General features: G+C 41.1%; 1 protein-coding gene across 4 annotated transcripts in view; it reads left to right on the forward strand.

Moving 5' to 3' along the window:
- The window catches only part of PHACTR2 (phosphatase and actin regulator 2), a 305,175-nt gene that overhangs the window by 32,283 nt on the left and 255,908 nt on the right, over nt 1–16,984 (forward strand). Inside the window, exon 1 of one of the 4 annotated variants that reach the window (XM_069725915.1) lies at nt 2,916–3,096. The exons of the other annotated variants lie outside the window; for them this stretch is intronic. The gene's annotated coding sequence lies outside the window, so the exon portion shown is untranslated. Of the gene's footprint in view, nt 1–2,915; nt 3,097–16,984 lie in introns of those variants that run through there. 4 annotated transcript variants of the gene reach the window in all.

Below are 16,984 nucleotides of genomic sequence, written 5' to 3' on the forward strand. Positions count from 1 at the left end.
TTCTTCCTCCAAGCTCCTGCATTGTCTTTTTGCCAGTTATAAATATTCCCCTCTTTATAATCGTCCATATCACGGTTCCACTTTTTCCTTTTCATATCTTCAAGCTCTAGACGTAATTTATCAAACTTAAGTCTTAGATTTTCTTTAAAGTTGTTCCATTCCTCATCTTTCATAAGACACTTTATCCCAGACTCCAGCACAGGGATTTCCACATTAATCTTGCCTAATTCAAGTTGTAAAAATTCAATATTCAGCAAAATAATATCTAGGCCGTACTTATTTGATATCATACTGAATTTCCCACAAAAAAACGAGTCATTAATCATCAAATTCGGGCGGATATTTGAACGGAGGCCCCTCGGGATTTTCTTAGCCTTATAATATTCACTAAGCGTAGTGAGGTGTAGTTGCAAAGTAGTAGATTTTTTCAAAAAATTCTCATATTTAAATTTTAAATCATGCAGCGATGGTGTGCTTAGGAAGGTGGCATCAGTTTCCACCCCTCCAATGATTCTTTCTCCATCCTCACTAGTGTAAGCAAAAACGCCTGACTCAGGCATATTGTGCTCCATAGTCCACGTTAGCACAAAAAAAATATAGTCTATTAAAAAAGAAAAATCACAAAAAAATAATAATAATGAAAAACTGATGCAAATTTCCACAGAAAGAAAAATATAGAAAAAATTGGAACAGCATCCAGAGAATACCTTCGGTCGCGGTGCAAAGCTCTCCCAGCCAGCAATCCAAATGGCCTCAAACAATATAAGAAAAAAAGAAAAGCAGCACCAAATAATAAAGAATGTGGACTTTATTGCCTGGCCGGCGTGGCAACGTTTCGGATATCAAATCCTTTCTCAAGCAGTGAACACATAAGTGAGACAACCTTTTATATGTTATTCATACCAATTTCATTACAGAGCTCATTAAATATAATATTAAGAATATAAATAAATCATAACAAACACCACTCCATGAATTAAGTGATTCCATGTGAAAAGGACATCTCCATTCAATGTACCAGCAATGAACAGTAGACATACCGTGTCGCGTGATAATATTAAGAATATGCTTAATAAGCAATTATGAAACATTAAAATCAGGTGTACCAATCCTGATAAGCTAAAAACACATGAAACTAACAGACGTAATCTTAAACCTGCACGCCATGGATCTCGGCGTTCGTCCGCGCAACTGCGCATGTCCGTGACATCAGAGTCCAATAGACCCAGAATGCCACAGCTCGCAGCCGCGCAGAGTCACATCGAAGATCGCGGGCGCCATATTTGTTCAGGGAAACCATTGCCCATAAGAATGAGGGGACAAAAACAAAATTACAGTGCATAACTAAAATTTAGTAATTTCTGGCTATAGCGGACTCATAAATATCTTGAAACCAGACACCGTGTAGCAAAAAAAAACATAATTTAATATTCTTGAGCACCACCACTCAGACCAAAAACAGACATAAATATCATTCTTAATCCAAGGGACATGAATGTGCCACTGATTAAAGGACCAGAGCTTAAGCCCTATTTATTATCACAGAATTAGGAGGACCCCTACATAAGGGTATAATGTCCCAGACCTGAGTATGGAGGCTGAGACTTTTGAAGGGGCAAACCACCCCGCATCTCCCCACTCCATTTAAAGTGAGTAAAACTGTCCATATCCCATGGCCAATTTCTATATATCCCTTTAAGGAAACCAAACACACAGTCACATCGTGGTTGCTCTCATAATAGTTTATTATATTGCACGATGCTTTTATACAAATGAGTCCGAGTATGCCATAATAACTTTAATTCATTACAAAAAATCAAAAGAAAAAATACAAAACAGAAATAACAATTTAAACCTGCATCCTCATGGGCAAGAATAAAGTATTTTTAAATATTTATATTCTTAATATTATATTTAATGAGCTCTGTAATGAGATTGGTATGAATAACATATAAAAGGTTGTCTCACTTATGTGTTCACTGCTTGAGAAAGGATTTGATATCCGAAACGTTGCCACGCCGGCCAGGCAATAAAGTCCACATTCTTTATTATTTGGTGCTGCTTTTCTTTTTTTCTTATATTATTTGAGGCCATTTGGATTGCTGGCTGGGAGAGCTTTGCACCGCGACCAAAGGTATTCTCTGGATGCTGTTCCAATTTTTTCTATATTTTTCTTTCTGTGGAAATTTGCATCAGTTTTTCATTATTATTATTTTTTTGTGATTTTTCTTTTTTAATAGACTATATTTTTTTGTGCTAACGTGGACTATGGAGCACAATATGCCTGAGTCAGGCGTTTTTGCTTACACTAGTGAGGATGGAGAAAGAATCATTGGAGGGGTGGAAACTGATGCCACCTTCCTAAGCACACCATCGCTGCATGATTTAAAATTTAAATATGAGAATTTTTTGAAAAAATCTACTACTTTGCAACTACACCTCACTACGCTTAGTGAATATTATAAGGCTAAGAAAATCCCGAGGGGCCTCCGTTCAAATATCCGCCCGAATTTGATGATTAATGACTCGTTTTTTTGTGGGAAATTCAGTATGATATCAAATAAGTACAGCCTAGATATTATTTTGCTGAATATTGAATTTTTACAACTTGAATTAGGCAAGATTAATGTGGAAATCCCTGTGCTGGAGTCTGGGATAAAGTGTCTTATGAAAGATGAGGAATGGAACAACTTTAAAGAAAATCTAAGACTTAAGTTTGATAAATTACGTCTAGAGCTTGAAGATATGAAAAGGAAAAAGTGGAACCGTGATATGGACGATTATAAAGAGGGGAATATTTATAACTGGCAAAAAGACAATGCAGGAGCTTGGAGGAAGAAAGGTTTTTTCTTTCAGAAGGACTCTTGTTATGTATGTACTGATAAATCTCTGTTGTCTAACCATGATTATTTTAGGCCCAGACCCTACCAAAGAGAAAATAAAAACAGTAGAAAAAGAGGAGGAAAGAAACACCGGAGACAACAAAAAAGAGAAAAAAGGGAAAAACAAATCATCAGTAGAGAAGCAGATGGCGACGAGGAGCAAAGATCCAGTTTGATTGTCAATATTTCGGACAAAATACTTTCTAAAGAACAGGTATCTGTATTAAACAAAGGTCTGTCTTTTGGACTCAGTACACATGTTGATTGGTTTCAGCTCAATGTTGATCTACAGAATTTCTTTAGGCTGATAAAATTGAAAGAGTGGTTCAGTTCGAACCCTTATAGTGGAAAAATTCCTACGAGTGAACTTAATTTAAATAACTTAGCTCTTAAGAAAAAAAGTAATTTTACTCCATCTGAGAACTCACCAGTGATTGACGCATTTATATCTGCGGTAAATAATGATATTGATAAATTGAGGGACATATGTCCAAAGGAGTTTAAGTATCCAAATATGACAGGAGGGGAAATTAGAGCTTTACAGGATTTGGTGAAGGATGATAAAATTATTATAAAAAAAGCCGATAAAGGCGGTGCAGTAGTTCTACTGAATAAAAATGAATATATAGATGAGATTAAGAGACAGTTGGCGGACCCGGGGGTGTACAAGAGACTAACATGTGATCCGAAATTTGCTATTGCGAGGGAAATTAAGACTGTTATGGATAGTGCTCTTGACAATGGAATTATTGATCAGGATCTGTATGATTTTTTTATTATTAAGTTCCCAGTTACTCCAGTGCTATATACACTGCCCAAGATCTCTCGTGCATCCCCCGGGAAGACCAATCGTCTCAGGGTGTAACTCCATCCTGTCTAATATTGGAATCCTTTTGGACAAAATTCTTAATCCAATAGCAAGTAGTGCGGAATCATTCATTAGGGATACGGCTGATTTCTTGGAGAAAGTGAATGGTATAGAGATAGTGGGTGAAGTGATGTTGGCATCTTTTGATGTCACATCGCTCTACACATCTATTGACCATGGTCGAGGGCTGGATGTGATTCGTAGGAAGTTGTTATCCACACAATATTCTGCTGAAACAAGGGAATTTATATTACAGTTATTGGAATTGGTGCTGACAAAAAATTATTTTTTATTTGGAGATTTTTTTTATTTGCAATTACGCGGGACCGCCATGGGCGCGAACATGGCGCCCGCGTATGCAAATATTGTTATGAGTACTTTGGAGGAGGACCTCGTCTATGTGTCCCACCACTTCAGCTATGTAGCGGCGTGGTGGAGATACATAGACGATGTCTTCCTCCTATGGTCAGGAACGAGGGACCAATTAATTGAGTTTCATGAGTATCTCAACACGATTGACGAGACAATCAAATTTACCTTAGTATATTCGGAGGATAATATACAATTTTTGGATGTAAATGTCCAAAGGGCTAATGGTAAGCTGACAACCCAGTTATATACGAAAGCCACTGACAAGAATGATTTGTTACTTTTTAGCAGTCAACATCCAGAGAGGATGAAAGAATCCATCCCATATAGTCAGTTGATACGAGTCAAAAGAATTGAGAGCAATGAAGACTCCCTAGCAAAATCTATGGATGGGACTCTTAAAAATTTTTTGGAGAGAGGGTATCCAAAAAATTTATTGCAGAGACAAAAGAGCAGAGTAGATGCACTGCATAGAAAAAATTTAATCCAGAAAAAACTGCGGTCTAATGAACTTAATCGCATCCCCTTTGTAACTGGGTATTGCGAGGAAAGCAATATGATTGCGGGTGTCATATGTAAACACTGGGGAATGCTACATAAGTGTATACCCCAGGTAACAGAATTTGCCAAACCCCCAATTTTTTCTTATAAACGGAACCGTACCATCGCCTCTACTCTGATTAAATCAGACATAGGCTCTTTTAAAAAACAAGGTCAGAATACATTGACTGGTATTGGTAGGAGGGGATGTTACCCGTGCTTGTCATGCGTAAATTGTAATTTGATGATGAAAGGCCGAAGTTTTTTTCATCCCAAAACTAATGAGGAGTTTATGATTAGGCACTACTTGACGTGTGACTCAGACCATGTGGTTTATTTGTTACAATGTCCTTGTTTATTATGGTATGTCGGTGAGACTACATGTGAGTTTAAAACAAGAATTAACCAACACCGACATACCATAAGGAAAAAACGCATGGACTTACCTGTTTCTAAACATTTCACGGAAAAATCCCATACGGAAAAGGATCTTCGTTTTCGTATTATTGACACAATACCAGCCCAAAGAAGAGGTGGTGATCGAATCCAGTTGCTTAAAAGGAGGGAGATGGAGTGGATTATGAGACGTAAGACGCTAAAGCCAAATGGTTTGAATGTAGATTTTAAATATAGTCAAATTATGTGAAACTGTGCATAATATGGTGGCAATTTTGATTCTTTCCCTGACTGTTTTAACTTCTGTAATATACCTTGACTAAAGGATCACTAACATGTTTTCCTTTTTGTCCTCTTTTGTTGTTTCAGATGACCAGTCCTGTGCTATGAATATATGATAAAAAAAATTTTTTAAAATACTTTATTCTTGCCCATGAGGATGCAGGTTTAAATTGTTATTTCTGTTTTGTATTTTTTCTTTTGATTTTTTGTAATGAATTAAAGTTATTATGGCATACTCGGACTCATTTGTATAAAAGCATCGTGCAATATAATAAACTATTATGAGAGCAACCACGATGTGACTGTGTGTTTGGTTTCCTTAAAGGGATATATAGAAATTGGCCATGGGATATGGACAGTTTTACTCACTTTAAATGGAGTAGGGAGATGCGGGGTGGTTTGCCCCTTCAAAAGTCTCAGCCTCCATACTCAGGTCTGGGACATTATACCCTTATGTAGGGGTCCTCCTGATTCTGTGATAATAAATAGGGCTTAAGCTCTGGTCCTTTAATCAGTGGCACATTCATGTCCCTTGGATTAAGAATGATATTTATGTCTGTTTTTGGTCTGAGTGGTGGTGCTCAAGAATATTAAATTATGGGTTTTTTTGCTACACGGTGTCTGGTTTCAAGATATTTATGAGTCCGCTATAGCCTGAAATTACTAAATTTTAGTTATGCACTGTAATTTTGTTTTTGTCCCCTCATTCTTATGGGCAATGGTTTCCCTGAACAAATATGGTGCCCGCGATCTTCGATGTGACTCTGCGCGGCTGCGAGCTGTGGCATTCTGGGTCTATTGGACTCTGATGTCACGGACATGCGCAGTTGCGCGGACGAACGCCGAGATCTGTGGCGTGCAGGTTTAAGATTACGTCTGTAAGTTTCATGTGTTTTTAGCTTATCAGGATTGGTACACCTGATTTTAATGTTTCATAATTGCTTATTAAGCATATTCTTAATATTATCACGCGACACGGTATGTCTACTGTTCATTGCTGGTACATTGAATGGAGATGTCCTTTTCACATGGAATCACTTAATTCATGGAGTGGTGTTTGTTATGATTTATTTATATTCTTAATATTATATTTAATGAGCTCTGTAATGAGATTGGTATGAATAACATATAAAAGGTTGTCTCACTTATGTGTTCACTGCTTGAGAAAGGATTTGATATCCGAAACGTTGCCACGCCGGCCAGGCAATAAAGTCCACATTCTTTATTATTTGGTGCTGCTTTTCTTTTTTTCTTATATATATATATATATATATATATATATATATATATATATATATATATATATATATATATATATATATATATACTCTCCCAGTATGTATGGGAGAGAAAGATCAAGAGACCGTAACACCTTCACCCCGAGCCTGTTTTTACCTTCATGACCAGGCCAAATTTTATAATTCTGACCACTGTCAATTTATGTGGTAATACCTCTTGAATGTTTCAACAGATCCCAGTGATTCTCTGACTGTTTTTTTCATGACGTGTTGTACTTCATGATAGTTTGATGCAACTTGCGTTTATTTGTGAAAATATCGGAAATTTGGTGAAAACTTTAAAAGTTTAGTTTTACTAATTTTAAAACTTTCAATTTTTATATCCTTAAACCAGTAAGTCATGCTGTACAAAATAATTTATAAATAACATTTAAAAAATGTATACTTTTCATCTGCATAATTTTTTAAACACATCTTTCTTCTTAGGAAGGTAAAAGGTTTAAAAGTTGATGAGCAATTTCTAATTTTCCAGCAAAATTTACAAAGCCATTTTTTTTAGGGACCACATCACATTTGAAGTGTATTTGGGAGCCCATATGACAGAAAATACCTAAAAGTTACACCATTCTATAAGCTGCATGCCTCAAACTGAAGCTTTTTTAACCCTTCAAGTGCTTCACAAGAATGAATGCAAAGTGGAAGGAAAAAATTAACATTTTACTTTTTTCACAAAAATTTTACTTTAACCCCAATCTTTTCACAAGGGTAATAGGGAAAATGGACCCAAAAACTTGTTGCTCAATTTCTCCATAGTATGCTGATATGCCATATGTGAGGGAAAACTATTGTTTGAGCACACCGCACGGCTTTGAAAGGAAAGAACATTGTTTGGTTTCTTGAACGTAAAATGGTTGTAATCGAGAGCGGATGCAATGTTGCATTTGGAGAGCCTCTAACGTGCCTAAACAATTGTGCCCTCACAACTGACCCAATTTTGCAAACAAGACGCACCCAGGTGCTTCACGGAAGTTTACAATGTAGAGCAGTAAATATAAAAAAATCACATTTTTCCCACATAAATGCATTTTTATTTTCACAAGGGTAAAAGGAGAAAATGGCTCCAAAACGTGCTGTTCAATTTCTCCTGAGAACGCCAATACCCCATATGTGGGGGGGGGGGGGAATTTTTGGGTGCATGCCATGTCGTGTTTGTAGAGCCCTCATATGCCTAAACAGTGGGAAACCCCCTCCCACAAGTAACACCAATACTGCAAATTTTGTTGTGCAATTTCTCCTGAGTACACCGATTACCCCATATGTGGTTGAAAACTACTTTTGAGGTTTTGAGGCATAGTGAAGGGAAGAAGCGTCATATTGGAGTTCAGATTTTGCAAGAATGGTTTGAGGGTGCCATGTCACATTAGCAGAACCCCTGAGGTGCCAGAACAGCAGAAACCCCCAATAAGTGAACTCATTTTACAAACTACACCTCTCAATTAATTCATCTAAGGGTGCAGTGAGCATGTTGATACCACATGTGGAATTTTCTACCATTGGGCAGGAAAAAAAAGAATAATTACTTTTTACCACTAAAATGTTGCTTTTTAAAAAATTTTAAGTGAAATTTTTTTATAGGAAAAAATGGACCTCTCAGTTTGGTGTGTAATTTCTCATGAGTGCATCAGTGCCCTACATGAAATCAAAAAATAATTTTCAGGTACAATGCAAAGCTCAGAAAGGAATAAGTGCTGTATTGTACTGCAGATTTTATTGTTATGGTTGGTGCCATGACCAGCTTGGAGAACCCTTGAGGAACCAGAACAGCAGACCCCCCCATAAATTACCCCATTTTACAAACTACACCTCACAATGAATTCATCTAGGGTTGCAGTGATCATGTTGACAGCACTGGTGTGTCACAGAATTTTATACCATTGGGAAGTGAAGAAAAAATAATTACATTTTTACTACAAAAATGTTATTTTAGCTCCAGATTTTACATTTTCTTACTGGGAAATGGATAAAAATGGCGTCAAAATTTGAAGGAGGGACGGAGCGTTATTTGCCTCATGGAGCGCAGATTTTCCTAGAATAATTTGCAGACTCTAAATATAGAGCCCCTAAATGCTAAAACAGCAGAATCCTTTCTCAAGTGACCCCATTTTGGAAATTATACCCCTTTTGCAATTTATCTATAGGTGTAGTGATAAATTGACTCCATTGGTGTTTTCCAGAAATAAGCAGAAGCGGATGTTAGGCCGGTTTCACACGTCAGTGGCTCCGGTACGTGAGGTGACAGTTTCCTCATGTACCGGAGACACTGGCTCGCGTAGACACATTAAAATCAATGTGTCTCTGCACATGTCAGCGTGTTTTCACGGACCGTGCGTCCGTTTGAAAAACACGGAGACATGTCAGTGTTTGTGGGAACGCACGGATCACACGGACCCATTAAAGCCAATGTGTCCGTGTAAATGCATGTACCGCACACGGATGCTGTCCGTGTGCAGTCCGTGTGCCGTTCAGGAGACAGCGCTACTGTAAGCGCTATCCCCCCCGCGTGTGGTGCTGAAGCCGGTATGCATCCCTTCTTCCCAGCAGCGTTCGCTGGAGAGAAGGAATGAATAATCTTTTTTTTTTCTTTTCCCTTAAAAATAGAGTTTGTGCGTCCCCTCCCGCCTCCCATCCCCTGTGCGCCCCCCTGCTTGCCAGGAAATACTCACCGACACCCAGCTCGAGCGATGTCTCCTCTCAGCGGCTGCAGCCTGTGCTGTGTGAGCGGTCACGTGGTCCTGCTCATTACAGTGAGGAATATGCACATATTCCTCACTGTAATGAGCGGGACCACGTGACCGCTCACACAGGGCCTGCTGCCGGCGCTGAGAGGAGACATCGCTGGAGCTGGGTGTCGGTGAGTAGAGTATTACCTGGCAAGGGGGGGGGGACGCACAGGGGATGGGAGGCGGGAGGGGACGCACAAACTTTATTTTTAAGGGAAAAGAAAAAAAAAGATTATTCATTCCTTCTCTTCAGCGAACGCTGCTGGGAAGAAGGGATGAATACCGGCTTCAGCACCAGACGCAGGGGACAGCGCTTAACTACGTAAGCACATGGACACGGATAATTCCGGTACCGATTTTTCGAGTACCGGAATTATCTGGACGTGTGGGACAGGCCTTACTAAGTGAAAATTCCATGTGGCTGAAGGCCACAGATTTTTTGTTAAAAACCCTGCAGTAGAGAGTTTGGGTGTGTCAGGGTCAGAGTCAGTGTCCGGCTGGTGTTTGGAGGAGGACAGAGCAAGAGGCTCTGCGGTGCTTTGTCGGTGTGCAGTGACAAAGGACAGAGCAGAGCCAAGCAGCCAGGGGAGCTGAGACGCCTGGCATCCACATCTAACATAACACTGCCGCCACCCATGGGAACTGGTCAGAGGAGAACCAGCGTGCTTAGTGGCTGCAAACCAATGGAGTTGTGAGTAAAGAGACTTTAACACAGGGGTGCGATCACCCATGGTAACTGGTCAGAGGAAGACTGACGTGTGAAGTGATCTGCAAAACTATTAGGCTATGTGCACACGTTCAGGAATTCATGCAGAAAATTCCTGACAATTCCGGACATTTTCTGCATGAAATCCGCAAGAAAACCGCGTGCGTTTTTGCCGCGATTTTGACGCGTTTTTGCCGCGGTTTTTTCCGGACACTTCCCAATGCATTTTGGAGTGGGAAATCCGCAAAAAAACCGCAAAAAGATAGAGCATGTCCGGATTTTGTGCCTGATGCGTTTTTTTTGCGGAAAAAAACGCATCATGTGCACAAAACATCCGGAATTCATTCTAAATGATGGGATGCTTATTGTATGCGGTTTTTTTTGCGGTTTTATAGCGTTTTTATCGGGAAAAACCGCGAAAAAACCGCGAAAAAAACGGAACGTGTGAACACAGCCTTAAAGTAAAGCTGTATATTAGAGACCTTGCTACGGCATGAAAGTGGACACAGGGAAGTCCGGCGTGTTTAGGGACTGTGACTTGAAAGATGCCTTGTACTATGTAGTGCTATGTTTATGTGAACTAAACATGAATGCGATGCACTTGTGAGAAATGGACTTTTATGTGTGAAGTAACACATTAAAGACACTTTTACTTTGAGTTTTGTGGGTCACTGCTTCATCACTGCTTAACGGTGCTACTGCTGCACTACAATTTATATAATTTATACAATGTGATTTTCTGGATTTTATTTTTGATATTCTATCTCTCAATGTTAAAATTAACCTACCCTTAAAATTATAGACTGTTCATGTCGTTGTCAGTGGGCAAACTTACAAAATCAGCAAGGGATCAAATACTTATGTTCCCTACTATAATTCAGATGGAAGCCCGGCAGAAGATTCCGTATAATGAGGCAGGAGGAGACACTGTGGACTCCGTCTGGCCTATGACCAGGTGTTGTCCATCTTTTTAGGCATGCATAAAAGAGCGGCCCACCACAGTTTTGTGCAATTCTAAAAAGATCTGAAGCCAGACGGAGCCCAGAGTAACTCTGCTGCCTCATGATTGTGAATAGATCCCTCCGCAGTTTCATCTGAATCACGTCATTCTGAGATTTATATGCAAACGTTGATGTAAGTGCTTACCATAGAGTGCAGGATAAATGTGATCCCAAATATTATTTAAAACGTTCTCAACAAAATCTTTAACTAAATTCACAAAAAAAAGCAAGTCCCCACTGTATGTATTTCAGAGATTTACACTGAAACCCTGGTGTAAGCCCTCAGCCTAGAGTGCAGGATAAATGTGAGCCAAACCTTACTGCGATGTTTGTAATGTCAGAATAAACAAATCAACAGCAGATCAAGGACTGTTTTTATTTATTTTTTACGCCGTTCCTCATGCAGGGATAAGGTGACTTTATTATTTCAGTCATTGTGATTACAGCAATACCAGATTTATCTTATTTTTTAACCTCTTTCTGACCTCGGACGGGATAGTACGTCCGAGGTAAGATACCGCGCATTGATGCAGGGCTCCGGCGGTGAGCCCGCATCAAAGACTGGACATGTCAGCTGTTTTGAACAGCTGACATGTGCCCACAATAGCGGCGGGTGAAATCGCGATTCACCCGCCGCTATTAACTAGTTAAATGCCGCTGTCAAATGCTGACAGCGGCATTTAACCGACGCTTCCGGCTGGGCGGCCGGAAATGAGCGCATCGCCCACCCCGTCACATGATCGGGGGTCAGCGATGCATCAGAATGGTAACCATAGAGGTCCTTGAGACCTCTATGGTTACTGATGCCGGCCTGCTGTGAGCGCCCCCCTGTGGTCGGCGCTCATAGCACACTGCATTTCTGCTGCATAGCAGCGATCTGATGATCGCTGCTATGTAGCAGAGCCGATCGAGTGGTGCCAGCTTCTAGCCTCCCATGGAGGCTATTGAAGCATGGCAAAACTAAAAAAAATAAAGTAAAAAAAAATGTGAAAAAATAAAAACAACCCTTTCGCCCCATTCAAAATAAATCAATAAAAAAAAAATCAAACCTACACATATTTGTTATCGCTGTGTTCAGAATCGCCCGATATATCAATAAAAAAAAGGATTAACCTGATCGGTAAACGGCGTAGCGATAAAAAATTTGAAATACCAGAATTACGTTTTTTTGGTCGCCACGACATTGCATTAAAATGCAATAATGGGCGATCAAAAGAACGTATCTGCACCAAGATGCTATCATTAAAAACGACAGCTTGGCATGCAAAAAATAAGCCCTCACCCGACCCCAGATCATGAAAAATGGAGACGCTACGGGTATCGGAAAATGACGCAATTTTTTTTTTTTTTTTAGCAAAGCTTGAAATTTTTTTTCACCACTAAAAGATAACCTAGACATATTTGGTGTCTATGAACTTGTAATGACCTGGAGAATCATAATGGCTGGTCAGTTTTAGCATTTAGTGAACCTAGTAAAAAAGCCAATCAAAAAACAAGTGTGGGATTGCACTTTATTTGCAATTTCACCGCACTTGGAATTTTGTTTCCCGTTTTCTAGTACACGACATGCTAAAACCAATGATGTTGTTCAAAAGTACAACTTGTTTCGCAAAAAATAAGCCCTCACATGGCCATATTGACGGAAAAATTAAAAAGTTATGGCTCTGGGAAGAAGGGGAGCAAAAACCAAAAATGGAAAAACGGAAAATCCCAAAGTCACGAAGGGGTTAAGACTAAAATAATAATAATAATAATAATAATAATAAAATAAAAAATAATTAAGCAAATAAAGAAAATAATAATAATAAAAAGATACAGGGTTTCCCATTGGAGTGAATGAGTGAATATCATGTAAAAACAAAGTGAGCAGAAGTAGCTTTGCTAAAATAGGGAGACTTCTATTAATAACTAGACCTAGTGGAAAACACAAAAACAGGAAGAAAAATGGAGCGCCCCCAGACACAGGGCCACGCGTTTTGGTACCGGGCCTCTCTGGTTCGGTTCTGAGGCTGTCACGGTGGCTAGACCCGGTCCGCGACCCTGCTAAGGGGCGTCCAATAAAGGTGGTACAGTTCGTCAGGAGTTCGTGACGCCACCTGTGGTGTTCGGTCAGGGTGACCGACGCTGCTGTGGGGTCCACTGGGGTGATGGAATGGCAGCTAGATGGTATACCTTCCCACAGGTGAAGTATGTCCCCAGGGCTTCCCAGTAAGGTAAATGGTGATGGTGTGAGGTGCAGGCAATAACGAGGACACAAGGTTGCAATCTCTTTACCTCTTTACTGAAGACTTCAAGATCCTCAATCCAGAGCACCTTTAACAGGGCTATCAGAAACCGGCCGGTCTGATGGGCACTTCCAGAGTTTCCCTCACAGATGGAAATTGTTGCCCACCACTAGCGCCTGTGTGTTGTAGTTCTACCCTGCTGAGCATTCGGAATAGTCCTCACAACTGCTGTTCTCGTTTCGTTCGTTCTTTACAGCTCTCTCTCTCTCGTTAGTTCCAGATGTTACTAGTTTCTCGTCCCCCAGTATGTTTTGGCTAGGACACACCCGTATGACGGGAAGGCTTGGAGGTCTTCCAGGACCCTAGAGACGCCCCTCTCCCAATGTTGCCCCCTATGTCTTCTTAGGAAATTTAAGGTAAACCAGGGATTCAAGCTTCAGGAGGCTAATTTGCATATTCCAGGTGCCTTCTGGGAGAAGCGAAGTCTCCCTAAGCTAGAAGATCGTTGGGTACAGCCGGGACCAGCTGCTTCGAAAGCATCACCAAACCAGGGATTCAAGCTTCAGGAGGCTAATTTGCATATTCCAGGTGCCTTCTGGGAGAAGCGAAGTCTCCCTAAGCTAGAAGATCGTTGGGTACAGCCGGGACCAGCTGCTTCGAAAGCATCACCAAACCAGGGATTCAAGCTTCAGGAGGCTAATTTGCATATTCCAGGTGCCTTCTGGGAGAAGCGAAGTCTCCCTAAGCTAGAAGATCGTTGGGTACAGCCGGGACCAGCTGCTTCGAAAGCATCACCAAACCAGGGATTCAAGCTTCAGGAGGCTAATTTGCATATTCCAGGTGCCTTCTGGGAGAAGCGAAGTCTCCCTAAGCTAGAAGATCGTTGGGTACAGCCGGGACCAGCTGCTTCGAAAGCATCACCAAACCAGGGATTCAAGCTTCAGGAGGCTAATTTGCATATTCCAGGTGCCTTCTGGGAGAAGCGAAGTCTCCCTAAGCTAGAAGATCGTTGGGTACAGCCGGGACCAGCTGCTTCGAAAGCATCACCAAACCAGGGATTCAAGCTTCAGGAGGCTAATTTGCATATTCCAGGTGCCTTCTGGGAGAAGCGAAGTCTCCCTAAGCTAGAAGATCGTTGGGTACAGCCGGGACCAGCTGCTTCGAAAGCATCACCAAACCAGGGATTCAAGCTTCAGGAGGCTAATTTGCATATTCCAGGTGCCTTCTGGGAGAAGCGAAGTCTCCCTAAGCTAGAAGATCGTTGGGTACAGCCGGGACCAGCTGCTTCGAAAGCATCACCAAACCAGGGATTCAAGCTTCAGGAGGCTAATTTGCATATTCCAGGTGCCTTCTGGGAGAAGCGAAGTCTCCCTAAGCTAGAAGATCGTTGGGTACAGCCGGGACCAGCTGCTTCGAAAGCATCACCAAACCAGGGATTCAAGCTTCAGGAGGCTAATTTGCATATTCCAGGTGCCTTCTGGGAGAAGCGAAGTCTCCCTAAGCTAGAAGATCGTTGGGTACAGCCGGGACCAGCTGCTTCGAAAGCATCACCAAACCAGGGATTCAAGCTTCAGGAGGCTAATTTGCATATTCCAGGTGCCTTCTGGGAGAAGCGAAGTCTCCCTAAGCTAGAAGAATTTTTGCCTGTAGGACATTATTGCAAGAGAGCTTGGCTGAGTAGATTACACAAGAAGGAAAACACACAGCAAGTCAGCAGGATCTAGGAGCAACATGGCAGATGTGACAACCTACATGGTGAGCTGCAGCATGTGCTACATGTTCACAGATTGACCAGAAGAAGAATCCAATTTCACCTGTCAGAAGTGTAGACTAGTGGCCCTTTTAGAAGAAAAGGTGCGGGGTCTGGAAGAAAGAATAGCAACTTTGAAACTCATCAAAGAGAATGAAGACTTTCTAGACAGAACAGAAGCATCTCTACTGGTCACAGAAGGTGCAAAAAGTGTCAGAGAACCTCCAAAAGCAGATGAGTGGAAGCATGTGACCAAAAGAAGCAAGAAGACCATGGAGAAATCACCAACCACACAACTGAAGAACCGATATCAAATCTTTGTAGAGGATGAAGATGGCACACCTAAGAATGAAGCAATACCAGCAAGCAAAAAAGAAAAGGGCACACAGCAACAAGTGACAGCAAAAAGTACAGCCAAGAAGCAACGAAGAGTGGTGGTGGTGGGAGACTCACTACTGAGAGGCACAGAAGCAGCCATCTGCAGACCGGACATAACTGCAAGAGAAGTATGCTGCCTTCCAGGTGCGATGATCAAGGATGTGACCGATAGGATACCAAAGCTCTTCAGCTCCAAGGACGTCCACCCATTTCTTCTGATACATGTTGGCACCAATGACACGGCAAGGAAGGACCTACCGACAATCTGCAAGGACTTTGAAGAGTTGGGGAAGAAAGTAAAGGAACTGGATGCACAGGTAGTTTTTTCTTCTATCCTTCCAGTAGATGGGCATGGCACCAGGAGATGGAACAGGATCCTTGATGCAAACAACTGGCTAAGACGATGGTGCAGACAACAAGGATTTGGATTCCTGGACCACGGTGTGAATTACTGGTATGATGGACTCCTCGCCAGAGACGGACTACACCTCAACAAACCTGGGAAACACACATTCGCCAGAAGACTCGCTACACTCATCAGGAGGGCGTTAAACTAGAAGAAGAGGGGAAGAAAAACATTAGACTCGAACAAAGACGACCCAGGAAAACATACTCAGAAGGGAGGTAAGAACATTTCTAAAACAATCCACAGTGAGGAGATTGGAACAAAACAAAATCCTCTAAACTGCATGCTCGCAAACGCCAGAAGCCTGACAAACAAGATGGAAGAACTAGAAGCAGAAATATCTACAGGTAACTTTGACATAGTGGGAATAACCGAGACATGGTTAGATGAAAGCTATGACTGGGCAGTTAACTTACAGGGTTACAGTCTGTTTAGAAAGGATCGTAAAAATCGGAGAGGAGGAGGGGTTTGTCTCTATGTAAAGTCTTGTCTAAAGTCCACTTTAAGGGAGGATATTAGCGAAGGGAATGAGGATGTCGAGTCCATATGGGTTGAAATTCATGGAGGGAAAAATGGTAACAAAATTCTCATTGGGGTCTGTTACAAACCCCCAAATATAACAGAAAGCATGGAAAGTCTACTTCTAAAGCAGATAGATGAAGCTGCAACCCATAATGAGGTCCTGGTTATGGGGGACTTTAACTACCCGGATATTTACTGGGAAACAGAAACCTGTGAAACCCATAAAGGCAACAGGTTTCTGCTAATAACCAAGAAAAATTATCTTTCACAATTGGTGCAGAATCCAACCAGAGGAGCAGCACTTTTAGACCTAATACTATCTAATAGACCTGACAGAATAACAAATCTGCAGGTGGTTGGGCATTTAGGAAATAGCGACCACAATATTGTGCAGTTTCACCTGTCTTTCACTAGGGGGACTTGTCAGGGAGTCACAAAAACATTGAACTTTAGGAAGGCAAAGTTTGAACAGCTTAGAGATGCCCTTAATCTGGTAGACTGGGACAATATCCTCAGAAATGAGAATACAGATAATAAATGGGAAATGTTTAAGAACATCCTAAATAGGCAGTGTAAGCGGTTTATACCTTGTGGGAATAAAAGGACTAGAAATAGGAAAAACCCAATGTGGCTAAACAAAG

Source organism: Ranitomeya imitator, chromosome 5 (assembly GCF_032444005.1).
Source record: "Ranitomeya imitator isolate aRanImi1 chromosome 5, aRanImi1.pri, whole genome shotgun sequence".
NCBI classification, from domain to species: domain Eukaryota; kingdom Metazoa; phylum Chordata; class Amphibia; order Anura; family Dendrobatidae; genus Ranitomeya; species Ranitomeya imitator.